Source organism: Malaclemys terrapin, chromosome 1 (genome assembly GCF_027887155.1).
Source record: "Malaclemys terrapin pileata isolate rMalTer1 chromosome 1, rMalTer1.hap1, whole genome shotgun sequence".
Taxonomy (NCBI): Eukaryota; Metazoa; Chordata; order Testudines; family Emydidae; genus Malaclemys; species Malaclemys terrapin.
Window position 1 is genome coordinate 255,977,996 of NC_071505.1, and position 14,568 is coordinate 255,992,563.

A 14,568-nucleotide genomic window follows, 5' to 3' on the forward strand; every position below is an offset into this window, starting at 1 on the left:
CTGGCCTTAAATATCTTTAAGAAATGACAAAAGCAATATGAAATTAACCAGATTTACTTAGCAGGGGTTTAAATGAACATATCCTTTCATTTCAATCCATCCTCAAATTTCGCTCTTAGTTTTGGTTTGAATGACACCCATAACTCAAACTGAGATTAATTTGCTTTTGGGCTGAAATGATGTGAAACCACAGGGGTTTTCTAATTCATGATTTCCACACAGAAATCCAACCCTGGCATTTTCATATATTTTGGGGGTGTACTTAGTGGCCTGTACCCTTCTCCATTAATAATTTTCCATGTAGTGGGGTACTTGTCTTCAGCAGGGGCAGCAGAAGCAGCTCTTCCCTAAATGCCAGAACATGAGACAATGAATTCCCCAGGGCAGCAATATAGTGCACCCATGCTGCTCAGTCTCTAATATGCTCCTCTGCACCTTCTAATTTTAATCACCCTCACTGTTTGACCCTCCTCCTCAGCTTCAATGTCATCATATGTATTAGTTGATACATTACCACTAGAATCAGCAGCAACATCTTTGTCAATCTCTGTGTCAGCATATGACCCTTGCTTTTGTGATGACTTGGTTTCTGTTATGGATTTTAATTTCAAATTAAATTTTAATGACCCTATTAAAGGAGTTGCTATAGAAATGCCTTTTTAGGAGTGGACAATGGGAAGAAAGCTATGCTGCCCTTGTGCCCTCCCTTCCCACACACACATATGGAGTCTGACCATAGCACCTTGAAAATGCTGGCCACGATTTTCAAAAGTGGTCAGTTCCCAGTAGTTTCCATTGAAGTCAAGTTCTTACCTAGATCACATCGCCATGATTCTCAGATATATTTTCTGGTTCTCCTTTAATTTTAGAATCCACTATACAACTACCATGCATGAATTTGCCGCCGTCCACTTCATACTGCTTATCACAGGGCTTGATCTTACTCTTAGTGGAGTCAGTGGCAAACTCACATTAACTTCAGTTGGAGTAGGATCAGTTTTCTAGCCCGCTGCTCATCTACTCTTTCTTTAATGTTTCTGATTCACCAGCAGTCCAGCTCTTTTCAAATCCCACTGGAAAACATCCAATTTCTTTTCTCTCTTGTGTCTTAATTTTTCGTCTCCCCATGCTATACTGTATTAAATTCTGTATTAGTTACATGTATAAGGCATTCTGTGAGAAAGTTTACATGAAATATTTCACAGAAAATAAAGATGAGTTGCACTGTATGACTAGGGCTGAAAGAAATGATCAGTGTCTAGTCTCACAAAACTGGGTGACTGGGAACCAAAATGGCAGATGAAATTCAGTGTTGGTAAATGCAGAGTAATGCACATTGGAAAACATAAGCCCAACTATACATACACAATGATGGGGTGTAAAGTAGCTGTTACCGTTCAAGAAATAGATCTTGGAGTCATCATAGATAGTTCTCTGCAAACATCGGCTCAATATGCAGTAGCAGTCAAAAAAACTAACAATGTTAAGAAACCTTAACATTAGATAATAAGACAGATAATAAGACAGAAAATATCATAATGCCTCTCTATAAATCCATGGCATGCCCACACCTTGAATAATGTGTGCCGTTTTGGTCACCCATCTATCTATCTGTCTATCTACATCTTCTGTAGGAGAAGGAATTAAAAAGATTGGGATTATTCATTTTAGAAAAGAGACAGGATATGATAGAGGTCTATAAAATTATGAATGTTGATGAGAAAGTAAATAAGGAGGAGTTATGTTCCTCTTCATATAGCACAAGAACATGGGGTCACCCAATGAAATTAATAGTCAACATGTTTAAAAGAAACATAAGGAAGTGGTTCTTCACATAATGCACAGTCAGCCTGTGGATTTCATGAAGGCCAAAAAGTATAACTGGGTTCAAAAAAGAATTAGGTAAGTTCATTGAGGATAGGTTCATCAACAGCTATTAGCCAAGATGGTCAGAGATGCAACCCCATGCTCTGAGTGTCCATAAACCTCTGACTTCCAGAATCTGGGACTGGACAACGGGGCATGCATCACTTGATAAATTGCCCTATTTTGTTCATTCTCTCTGACGCATCTGGCAGTGGCTATCATCAGAAGACAGAACACTAGACTAGATGGACCATTGGTCTGCCTCAGGATGGCCATTCTTATGTTCTTAAGTAGACCTTCTCATATATCAAACCTGACCAAAGATGGGGCACCTGAAGTCATTTTGAGCTAAATGGTGCCTGTTTGGTACAGCCTGTTAAAAGGTGTGATGTGGAGCAGCACCACCCTGGGAGAAAACTATTAGATATTTTGCCTCAGATTGCATCCCAGACCTCCCTGGTTGCACCATTGAGAGTAAATTTTGATATTCCTTTAAGACTTACAGCATGTTCCCATCAACAGATGTAGCCAGCCAACTGCATTAGATGACATGTTGTGGAGCCATGGCTCTGTCTATTTTTTGCTCCTCTACACTGAAGTTCCACTGAGTTTCTCCCAGTGGTGGAGGAGAAGAGCAATATCTCATTTATGCTTCCACAAACACACAACTGCATGGCCATCTAGCCCTTGAGTTCTAGAACATGAAGCACAAGGAATATTTTTAAAGGACAATGTCAACTGGAAATCAAAACAATTTCAAAAAATGAGTTAAATGTAATTTGGAGTGCTCAAGTACTATATTTGCCCTAGAGTCCACTTGCCAGTTTTAATGCTTTTACAAGAACATTTTCCTATTTTCAAAAAGGTTTTTATTTCCCCTGTTGCTGTGTGAAAAAAGCTACATAAAACTATAGGGGGAAATGCCTGTAGGGAAACAATGAAAATAAGCATATATGTAACAAAATTAACTATATTGAAAGTTCTTTGAAACACACAAAGCAAGCAAGCTAAATAAATTAGAGGAAAATATTTTTTCTTTAATCCCTTTTAGTTCACTTGAAGTAATACTGGATGCTACCTATAATAATAGTAGTAAGTAAAGTACAGTCAGAAATGTAATTTTTAAACTAACAGTGTTAAGCTTTATCCGGGTTTTCTACTGTGTCCATTAACTGTACTATCTAAATGTTTCCCATTTACATTAGGTCTGCTTGGTGAGGTTGCTAGTGGACTTCCTGGGACTGATCCTCAGGTGGTGCAAATCAGCCATAGCACTACTGATTTCAAACAGCTATGTTCATTTACAAAAAGTGGGGCTTTGGCCCCATAAATCTTCGGTTTCAATACCTTCTCTGGTAGAGGAGAGTTGGCTTGAGATGAATGTGCATTGTTTTTGGTGGTGAGAGTTTGTTTTGCTAATTTCTTATTCTTCTACTTCTTTCCTCCTCCTCCAATAAAAAGTCTATGGTGAGAATCTATTTGATTTGCTATAGTATGTAACATGTAGACTTTATTTTTTATCCTGAAGAGTCTGAAAACATGTTTTACAAAATATAAATGTAACCCATCTGCCAGGTGGTGTCAGCTGCAACAAAGGCTGGGTTCAATGTCTAGGGGTTCCTCTCAACATTACAAAACAGAACCAGCTTGAGCCCCCTCACAGAAATCTGGGAACACCAAACACCACCCCGGGCATATCTAAGAGTCAATACTTCCTCACTCACAAACACTGTGTCTGTATAAAACAAAAGAAAACTTTTATTAAAAGGGAAAGGGAACCCAGTATTAGTTTGGGAAAACACCACAGCAATGGTTACGAAGTACTCAAGCTATAGTAGCGTGGGAAGTGTCCTTTGCCTCAGTGAAAATCCGATGGATGAATGTCCTTTTAATACACCACTCCTCTTTTCCTCTACTGCACTCCATTCACAGTTGGTTGTCTGATATCAGCGAAGTCCAAGTGTTCAGTGATGCATTCATATGGTGTCAGCTCCCACTCCTGCTGCCACATTTGCTGCTGGTCACCGCTGTACCTGCCATTGTTTGCCCGTCACTGCTGCCTCTGCCTTTAGCTGTGATGTTGTGTTCTGAGGTTGTACTATTTATCCCAGTTCTTAGTGATTTCAGCCTACAGCAATTTCCGTGGATAGTGGGTAAGCTCACTTCTGCTGTAGCCACTGTGGTGTTTTTCACTGTATCACTGTCCCCATACCTGGTCTAAATTTCAGCACCCTACACGTGCTTATTAGTAATTTTAGCTGTATTGTTCACTGAGCAGAAACAAAGACTTTAAAATAGTCCAATAAACTCTGTTTAAAAACATTGAAGGGAAAGGACCAATTGGTATCTAGAACGCTTTGAACACATCAACCCCACCCTTTCTTGCTTTAGCTTGTATTTGGCATCACTACCCCCTGTTTAGCAAATGAGATTAAAGTTAGGGTGACCCACCTCAATTAGGGCACATTAAGTACAATTCTGCTACACATTACTCATACAGTAAGGATAACGTTATTTCATTACCCTTGCATCAAAGACTAAAGTTTATTTTAACATAAAACAGCCAAAACTGATCATATTGGCAAATGCAGATCAGATAAAGGTAGGTTTGTGTATGCAAATACAGTCGTCTCCTGAGGTCTCTCCCCCATCTTCATCAATTGATGTCAGAGGAGAGCTCATTCAGACCCTGGCTTATATAACAAACAGGCTGAAATGCAGCCACTGTACATTTGTGAATAAACATGGCAACTCTTCTACATTGCTACATGTGATGCCACACAATAATTTAGGCAATGAAGTAAAGAAGGATAGTGTAAGAAACTGGAACAGTAGGGAGAACTTGTGTAGAAAGAATGTAATTACCCTAATTAGAATTTAGCCAGGACACTTGCCATCGAGTTAGAGGGCTTATCCCTTCACCTTCCCATTCCTTGGTCCTTCTCGTGTGAACAGAGAGCAGCAATACCCAAAGTCCGAAGGTGAAAACAATTCAATGTTTATTGGGATGAACTTCCAGCAAGCAATGATTCCAATTTCCTTCCTCAGTATCCCCCTTCCCAGCTCTGACACCACAGAACCTTGCCTGTGTCCCTGTTCCCATTCCCTGTTCCCATCCCCCCCTTAGCAAAACATGATTCCAATCCCCCACCGCCCCACTTCCTGATTCACTGCAGACTATATAATAAAACTTAAATTCTGCTTAGCTATACCTTAACCAATCATTTTACTGAAATTTAACTAACCAATCCTAACATATTGTAACATGATTATCTAACCAATTATATCCCACCACCTTAATTGGTTTACACCCAACAAAATTAATTATACAGCAAACAGAAACAATCACAGAACCAGACAGAGATTATACAGACAAACAATAGGGAAACTTTCATTTTTAAGAAAAGGAAGGGTTAGGGATTAAGGGTTTCCACTGATAGATCCCTGAGCCCTGTAGCAGCTGATTTTGAATTCTTTTCAGTCTTGCACATGGATAAAACAGCATCATGGTGAAGATCAGAGAAGTTTAGACATAAGTGATGCTGGAGAGAAACAGAAAACAGTTTGAGGTGATAGCCAGAAAACAGTGCTAGATTCAAGTTAGACTTATCACTGCTTCTAGACACACAGATAGAATCAACTAGTGTTCTCCTCCAGCTTTGGCTAAAGAGAAGAATGTGCCCAATCCTCTTGGAAGATAATCCAATCACCTAGATCCACATGTTTGTCACCTCCAGACTGCAAAGTCTCTGGAGCAGGGACCATTTTTTATTCATTATGTGTGTACAGTGCTTCACACAATGGGGTCCAGTTCCTGGTTAGAGACTTTAGGTGCAACCAAAATCCAAACAATAATAGCAAGGATAAAAGATTAGTGTAATTGGGGCTGATTTTGAAAGCCGCATAGAACTCCCAACTTGTACAACATTCAGCAGTTTGCCTATTAAGCAAGAAAGACTATGCTCCATGCGTCTGACGAAGTGGGTATTCATCCACGAAAGCTTATGCTCCAATACGTCTGATAGTCTATAAGGTGCTACAGGACTCTTTGTTGCTTTTTACGCTCCATTGGTTCTCTATTGATTTCCACACCCACTTGAAGGTCCTGGCCCTAATGTTTATTACCTTGATTCAGCAAAACACTTAAACACATGTGTTACCCGGGGTTTTCAGAACCCACAGCAGGAGCAACTTAACTATTTCACTGAAGGTTGGTGTCCACACTGAATCAATAGGAACACAGCAATTCTGTCTGATAAGATTCATGCAAGTAAGTGTGCTTTGTGTAAAACTGCAGTTTATTAGATTTAAGCATACACAAACATAATAGGTTTAGAACATCCCAGATATTTACCTCAGAACTGGAACGGTATTGAATAATTAACAGCAGGTTTGCAGTGGGAAGTTGCTCACTCACCGGGGAGAAAAGGTGCCAGGAAAAAGTCTCTCAAGATGGCTTCAGAGGCCTGCTCCAACGTACACTTTATTAGCTAATCTTTTATAACTAACTTCTACAAAACACATAGGTTATAATGATCCCTGCTGGATCATCACTTTTCTAACTTTCAATATTTTTTTAATATCAGAGGCGTTTAGATTCAAGGTTTTCCAACTACCAAGGTTTTTAGTCTCAGTTGTTTTCTTGTCTGTTCCCTCCTCCCATTCTGATCAGCAGAAATGCCAGCTAGATATGACCTTGCTTCTAAAAGCCTGACTCCAAATTAACCCTTAACTATGTAGTGTTCTATTTCATTAATTCGGGGTGGCTGAATGCACATAATATGGTTGCAATTAACTGGATTACATTCTGGGGTATACACACCCCTCAAATCCAGGGCAACACATGTTTAAATACTTATGTAATTTCTTGATTCAGAGCATAGCACTTTAGTGTGCTAGGTCAGGTTGTCTTAGAGACTGCTTTACTGCAACCCACTCAAACTGGGGATACCATGTCTGACAGCATCCAAGGTGAGGCTGCTGAGTCCTCTACTGAGATCTCTTTGCCTCCTCACCACCCAACACTCTCACCCACATGTTCCAGTGGAGGCATTTAACAACAACAAAATACGAACAACATACAGCTAACAGAAAATATCAATTTATCCAAATTCTTTATCTCATACATTGGTCTCTGGCATATCACACAATACTTCATCAGTCGTATTTTGTTACAAAATATAGCACAGCCCCAAAGGACACATCAAAATTCCTTTGGCTCAGATTATTGGAAGTGTCAGTTTAAAAATCAAGATTTGCTTATCATTATCATACAGGTACTGCATTTCCTAGATTCACTGAAAGTGGAAATCAGTGATAATATTAGACACCAATAGGTTATAACTTTTGGCAAATATTTGTTCTATATTAAAGAATTATGTGCCTCATCAAAAGCCCATTGAAGAAAATGGAAAGACCGCCATTGATTTCAATGGGCTTTAGTAGATGCCCCTATATCTGAAATAATAGTTGTTTTCCATTTCTAATTAAAGTGGTCAGTCTTAACTTTCAATTGTATTTAATTGAGATATCACAGTTATTTCCTGTTCTATATATAAGAAGCAATTGTGATATATCTGTTATCATGGTGTAGTAAGTATCAGTAACAGCTGACTTTTTAGCAGTGACTGTTGTGTCATCATAGCATGATCCTATATACCAACTGTTCAATTAGAAAACTAAAAGACTAACTAAACACTGAGTTAAGGTTTAAAACAATCATCTTTTAAAATTAAGAAAAGTATTTATAGTGGAAAAAAAGAATTTGGATCCAATTGTTCACAGGAAGATACAGTAGGAGCAGAATTATTGCATCTGCCAAATGTCTCACTGCTATTCTCAGGTAAACTCATTTTAAGTATGGCAGAGCTTGCAATAGGCTGCACTTTGTTTAATTTCACTTGAGCCTGTTCTATCCCTATAAAATCAGTACAAAACTTGGATATCAAAGAAGCATATTGCAATCCTGTTAAAAATAGGGGGCCTGATCCAGCAAAGTGATCTGTGTAGAACAGTTTGTAGGATCAGGGCCATATTGAATATAATACAATGATATATATCATATTTATTTTCTGTTAGCAAGGGACAGTCTTTCCCCTATTTCTCTACAAATGACAGAATCTTTTTTCCAAATGCTGATATCAGTGCTGTTCTTTGTGTAAGTGAAAATAATATTTACCATATAATGGTTTAAATTCTAAATGATAAGGAAAGCTTGAAGAGTTCCTGTAATGAAAGCACAGGTGTTTCACTCAGTAGTAGTATATGCCCAAACTACTTCAATAATTGTCCCTTTAACTGTAGCTAGTCAATACTTCAGGGGAGCATCTGAAAAATTTCCATCATCCTTTCTAGACATGCATATGACAGCAGTAGTAGGTTATGGGGGGTTTAGCACCTTCTTCAGAACATCATAAGTCTTTTCTCCTTATGAACATTTGTTTACTGATGCTTCAATTTTCCCTGTAGACTACATATAGAAAGACAGAAGGAAATTTTGGCAAGGTCCATATCAGGAATATTAGTGGAGGACTTTTACATGTGTGGTCTTTTTCAGATTATTTACAGATTATGGATTAACTGTCCAACAGCATAAACTGTCAATTTAAAAAGAACAGGAGAACTTGTGGCACCTTAGAGACTAACACATTTATTAGAGCATAAGCTTTTGTGGGCTACAGCCCACTTCTTTGGATGCATACGCATATTTTGCAGATACAGACTAACACTACTGCTACTCTGAAACCTGTCAATTCCCGCGGCGGGAAGCAGCGGCCATCACATCCCTGGGCCCGCACCATTTCCTGTAGCCCTCAGTGGCCTGCAGCGGGAGCCGCAATCGGCCGAACCTGTGGACGCGGCAGGTAAACAAACCAGCCTGGCCCGCCAGGGGGCTTACCCTGGCGTGCCGTGTGCTAAAGGTTGCCGATCCCTGCTTTACTCAGTGTAACCCTGCTGTGTTTCTCCCAGACGTCTGCCATATTTAGGCCACTTGTTTCAATAATTCAGTCTGGTCTGCTGTTTTGTATGTAAGAAGGTTGGAGACTTATAGTTTCACAGGAGAGATATTTTAGAGTCCCATAAGAATAAGTAAAAGCAGACTTTGGGAAGAATGAGATGTTATATTCTATTATGTGTGTTATTATGTCAATCAGATAACCACAATGGTCCCTGCTATAGGTGAAATTCACCCTAGGAATCCTCTCAAAAGACTTAGTTTTGCGGTGCTAGGGAAAACTTATGGTGAATTTCAGTCAAGTTTCAGGCATGTAGCAAAACCTAACCTGAAACTGGGTGATTTTCACCTGTGATTTTCAGGTGTGTAAGTTAACTAGATGCAAGTTTCATTACAAAGGTTTGTCCTAATTTTTAAAAGCATACATTTTAAATAATGTCTTTGAAATATAGTTCATGAAATTATATGGAAATTTCATAAATGTGCAGTGCACTTCTTTCAAAAGGTACCAGTATACAAATAGACCTTACGCAGAAATGCTTCCATTCCAAAATTTCCCATCACCAAAAGCAGAAGATACACAATAATTCATTAAAGGAATAGAGTGAAAATGATAATGGATCATACAGCTTATTTTATGGGCCAAAACGGAGTCCTGAATGCATCCAATGACAGAATTTGGCCCCCCACATTTGCAGTATGCTACCATACATTGTATACAATGCCTAGATATTGTCATGGCTTTTCTGCAATATGCATAATAGTGAAGTTAGCATTATTATTCAAAATGTATCATTCAAAATGCTGACAATTTTAACATATTCTAAGAAATGAGATAGACATTTTCAAAACTTCAGAGCAAAACCAATAACTCTCCCCAAGTTTCTTTATCGACTTTTTTGCAGGAATGGTTAGTGCTGGTATTTCAGTCCTATCTGGAATGATTTGGAGGATATAGAAAAATCTGAACAGACTGATGTCATTTAGCTCAGGGCTCTATGCTACAATGGAGAAATACTCAGCAGTAATGTATACTTTAGTACATTTCTGCGTCAGAAAAGATTTCTTATAAATATTAGATCAAACCTACCTTTTAAAATGCAGTATTTAAGTATTATCTTTATTTATAACATTTCTATGTTTTAGGAATATTCTATGAAAGACTCATCCTGGATTATGAAATATTTACATACACTTACACTACATATGAAGGATGTACTCAAGGTCTCTCTCTCTCTCTCTCTCTCTCTCTCTCTCTCTTTTTTTTTTTTTTTTTTTTTTGAGAGCAAAAAAGAGAGAGAGGACTAGCAAATATATGGAGACAAAGGAATTTCTTTACCTGACACTTGTTCACATTTCCTTATCCAAACATTTCCTTTGTGACAGACTAGATTTGAATACTCTCTGAAAGTAAACCTAGCTACCTTACATGGATACTAAAAAGCATATTTGAAGTCTAAAGAAAGTTTGCACTTTTAGTGCAAGAATCACTTGTTACTCTGAAGTTGCACTAAGCAGACACTGAAGTTGCACTAAGCAGTGTACTGTCTATTGAAGCTGGGTTTTCAGTTGCTTTGTATCTTCAGAGCAGCCCAAACCAATGAGACAACCCGAATGCAGTGATACATCTGCCCCTTAATTGGCAATTGGCTTATTTAGTACGTTGGATTTGAAGCGGGGAGGGTTGTTTGTTTGTATACATTGTGAATCAACTTTTCGCAGAACCTTGGAAAAGGTTCAGAAAAGGGCAACAAAAATGGTTAGGGATATTGAACGGCTTCCATAGGAGGAGAGATTAATAAGACTGGGACTTTGCAGCTTGGAAAAGAGACGACTAACGGAGGATATGATAGAGGTCTATAAAATCATGACTGGTGTGGAGAAACTAAAAAAGAAAATGTTATTTACTCCTTCTCATAACACAAGAACATGGGGCCACCAAATGAAATTAATAGGCAGCAGGTTTAAAACAAACAAAGGGAAGTATTTTTTCACCCAACGCACAGTCAACCTGTGGAACTCGTAGCCAGGGGATGTTGTGAAGGCCAAGACTATAACAGGGTTCAAAAAAGAACTAGATAAATTCATAGAGGATAGGTCCATCAATGGCTATTAGCCAGGATGGGCAGGGATGGTGTCCCTAGCCTCTTTTTGCCAGAAGCTGGGAATGGGCGACAGGAGATGGATCACTTGATGATTACCTGTTCTGTTCATTCTCTCTTGGGCACCTGGCATTGGCCACTGTCGGAAGATAGGATCCTGGGCTAGATGGACCTGTGGTCTGACCCAGTATGGACGTTCTTATGTTCTTATATAGGGAAACATATTTATTTATTTAATATCCCATAAACACTTGGCACATTTAAATAATGACTCTTCCCCTCTCCCCCCGTATATTATATATCATAGTGGCTGATTTCACAGAGAACATAAATGTGAGCCATTCAGCCACAACCCCTAACTGAACTGAAACTATTTGACCTCAACTACCACTCTAAACCACTTCCCACCTCCTTGTTTCTGAAAAAAAGGAGAACATTGTTTACTCTTTTAAGTATTCAGTCCATGATAGATAAATGAACAATGAAGCTGGCAATTCTGTGCTTTTGAACAGTCCCTCGAAAGAGATTTTGGAAAGGTCCGAACAGTCGTTTTCTGTGTAGACCAAAAAAAAAAAAAAAGTCTCTCACCAGGATGAATTTATCAATAATTTAGCTGTTAAAATATAGCTATAGAGAATGTTACAAAAATTTTCAAAAAAACTACAATGAAAAAAGTTAAGTTGATCCAAGTCACTAGAACTTCTCTACAGACAGTAAATTATTAACATTAAGGCAAAACAATTAAATCATAATTCTTTAGCCACCCTCACTTGTTTATTTATTCACACGAGGTAAGACTTGATATATTTTGAAAATATCATGCTTGATGTACATGGGCAAAACCTGAAATGTCACCAAATATTTGGATTCTGTGCATGTGTTCTCAATACAAAATTACAAACACAAACTTCTTGTCACTCATATATAATGAGCAATATTTATATTGATTTGATATGTAAATTAGACAGAGAAGAAGAAGAATGTACCTCTTCCTCTTTGCAAACTGCCCATGAATACCTGGATATAATGTACTTATTAGACAATATTTATATAGTACTTTGTGTAAATAGCTGTAAAATGCTAAGTATTATTATTACAAAGGCTTGTAACCTACAAACAAGGCTAGTGTCTGTAAAACAGGACAAGTTTTTCTTTAGAAGATAACTGAGCATACACATAAAAGAGTGAAAAATAAAATATCCAGATTGCAAAGGGCAGCTCTAATCCAGGCTTTTTCAAGCATGACTGAATTACTGGCAGCATACTCTAGTGATTCATGTTTAGACCATTGCTGTATCTTTGTGTAAGCTATTAGGATAACAAAATTTAAATTTTAAGTGTTCACAACTGCAGATAATTCAGAAATTTAAGATACAAAGAAGGCTAAATTGAATTCTAAAGCTGAGTTCTGTGGGCACGTGAGATTATGGCAAACCACTGGGGCTAGTTTGTATCTCCAATGTATATATTAATATGCTACTGAGTTGTTCTACAAGCTGAAAATGCACAGAAGATCATTACTTAATTAATTTTTGTAAGGCTGGTCAACATTTTCAGACTTGGATACCTAAAGTTAGGTTCCTAAGTCCATATTTGGTCACCCAAATATCATGATTTTCAGAAGTGTTGAGCACTCACAAATCCCACTGAAGAGTAAAGGGAACTAGGCAGTCATCGCCTTCGAAAATCAAGCCAAAACTTTTATTTAGGTGCCTAAATATGGATTTAGCAACTTAACTTTAGATATCAAAGTTTGAACATTCTGGCCAATATTATAATTTATATAGTAGAGGGATTGGCAACCTTTTGCCTGCGGCCCGCCAGGTTTGTTTACCTACCGCATCTGCAGGTTCGGCCGATCGCCGCTCCTACTGGCCGTGGTTCGCCGCTCCAGGCCAATGGGGGCTGTGGGAAGTAGTGCGGACTGAGGGATGTGCTGGCCGCCGCTTCCCGCAGCCCCCATTGGCCTGGAGCGGCGAACTGCAGCCAATGGGAGGCGCGATCAGCCGAACCTGCGGACGCCACAGGTAAACAAATGGGCCCGCCAGGGGCCTTACCCTGGCGAGCCGCGTGCCAAAGGTTGCCGATCCCTGACACAGTATTATTTATTACAGCTTTAAAAAGTATATAGTAAGCACATATAGTAAATTGGTTTGCTTGCATTAAATCTGTAATAGATTCAAAAAAGGTTTCTCTACTATGGATTTTCCCAGACAATTGTTGCCAGAAATTACACACATCACCCAAACAACAAAGAGTCTGGTGGCACCTTAAAGACTAACAGATTTATTTGGGCATAAGCTTTCGTGAGTAAAAACCTCACTTCAAAGCTTATGCCCAAATAAATCTGTTAGTCTTTAAGGTGCCACCAGACTCTTTGTTGTTTTTGTAGATACAGACTAACACGGCTACCCCCTGATACTTCACACATCACCCAAAGATGAAATCCCATGTGGAGTCGTGTTTTGCTCCTATTTCAACTCATCTATCCTGATAATGGGTAAGTGCCAAAAGCAAGAAATAGGAATTTGCACAGCCTAGATCGCAAGCACCAGTCATAAATCATGGTGTGATATGGTTTGTAGTACACATGGGCTATAAGTACAATACACTATTCCCTTCACATTGTTTATTTAACATTTTTATTCTGTTGCGTTCTCTCAATTGTATAAAAGAGCCCAAAAAAGCCATATCATCTCACTCAAACCAAAATGCTGATATTTCAAAAGTAGATGACAATCATAATTTTTTTATATTGCTGAGTTTGTTAAGATGCCGCTTAAAAAAAATGAGAGTGCTAGTATGATACAAATAAAATGTAAAGAGCAGATTGTTATGACCTTAGTTACCAAAGTTTGAGCAAATAAACATTCCTTTATAAGATAGAGCATGTATAACCAATGGTCAGAGTACAGTAAACGAACATAATATTTCTTCACTACAGAAGTTATCTTGATTTGCGTTAGGGTCTAAAATTGTAGAATGGTTCACAGAGGTGCCATGACATTTTTCATACACATAGCTTAGTGATATGTATACTGGTAGAAATCATTTAATCATTGGCAAACTTTCAAAAAAACAAACAGATTGTCTATAGGCAGCACTTCCTCCTTTGTTTAAAAAAATGGATTTCTTAAAAGCATTAGTCAGAAGCTATGGGTTTGAGTTCCCTCACCTGAGCCTGGGAATAGCCATCTCCACCTGATTAATAAGCCCAGCTGAGCTGTGACAGAATCACCTGATTCAATGGTCCACCCAATTTGTTCCAAGGAGCCAACAGATCTACATTGAAGGCCAGCAATGACAGGTTGCCAGCTGCTCAATGCTTATGCCCACAGCTGCTATCTCTCCTGTGCCTCCTTTGTTCCCAGTCCTGCTCCAGCCTTGGTCACACCTCATTCCTAGCCTTGTTTCAGCCCTGCTTTTGCCTTGTTCCTGTCCACTCAAGTTTGCTCCTGCCTGGCTTCTTTGCCAGGCTTCTGATTCTAGTTCTGACCTTTGGCTTGTCTCCTGGGTCCTGATCCTGGCTCTAACCACTAGATGAGACTGCTTATGGCTTGATCATAGAATCATAGAATTATAGGGTAGAAGGGACCGCAAGGGTCATCTAATCTAACCCCCTGCCAAAATGCAGGATTTATTGCA

The 14,568-nt window shown here is 38.7% G+C and overlaps 1 protein-coding gene across 3 annotated transcripts in view; it reads left to right on the forward strand.

The window, feature by feature from the left end:
- SLITRK5 (SLIT and NTRK like family member 5) overlaps nucleotides 1-14,568 on the forward strand; it is a 97,541-nt gene that overhangs the window by 40,128 nt on the left and 42,845 nt on the right. For 2 of the 3 annotated variants that reach the window (XM_054011953.1, XM_054011962.1), the window contains one exon: nucleotides 3,072-3,344. The exons of the other annotated variant lie outside the window; for it this stretch is intronic. The gene's annotated coding sequence lies outside the window, so the exon portion shown is untranslated. Of the gene's footprint in view, nucleotides 1-3,071; nucleotides 3,345-14,568 lie in introns of those variants that run through there. 3 annotated transcript variants of the gene reach the window in all.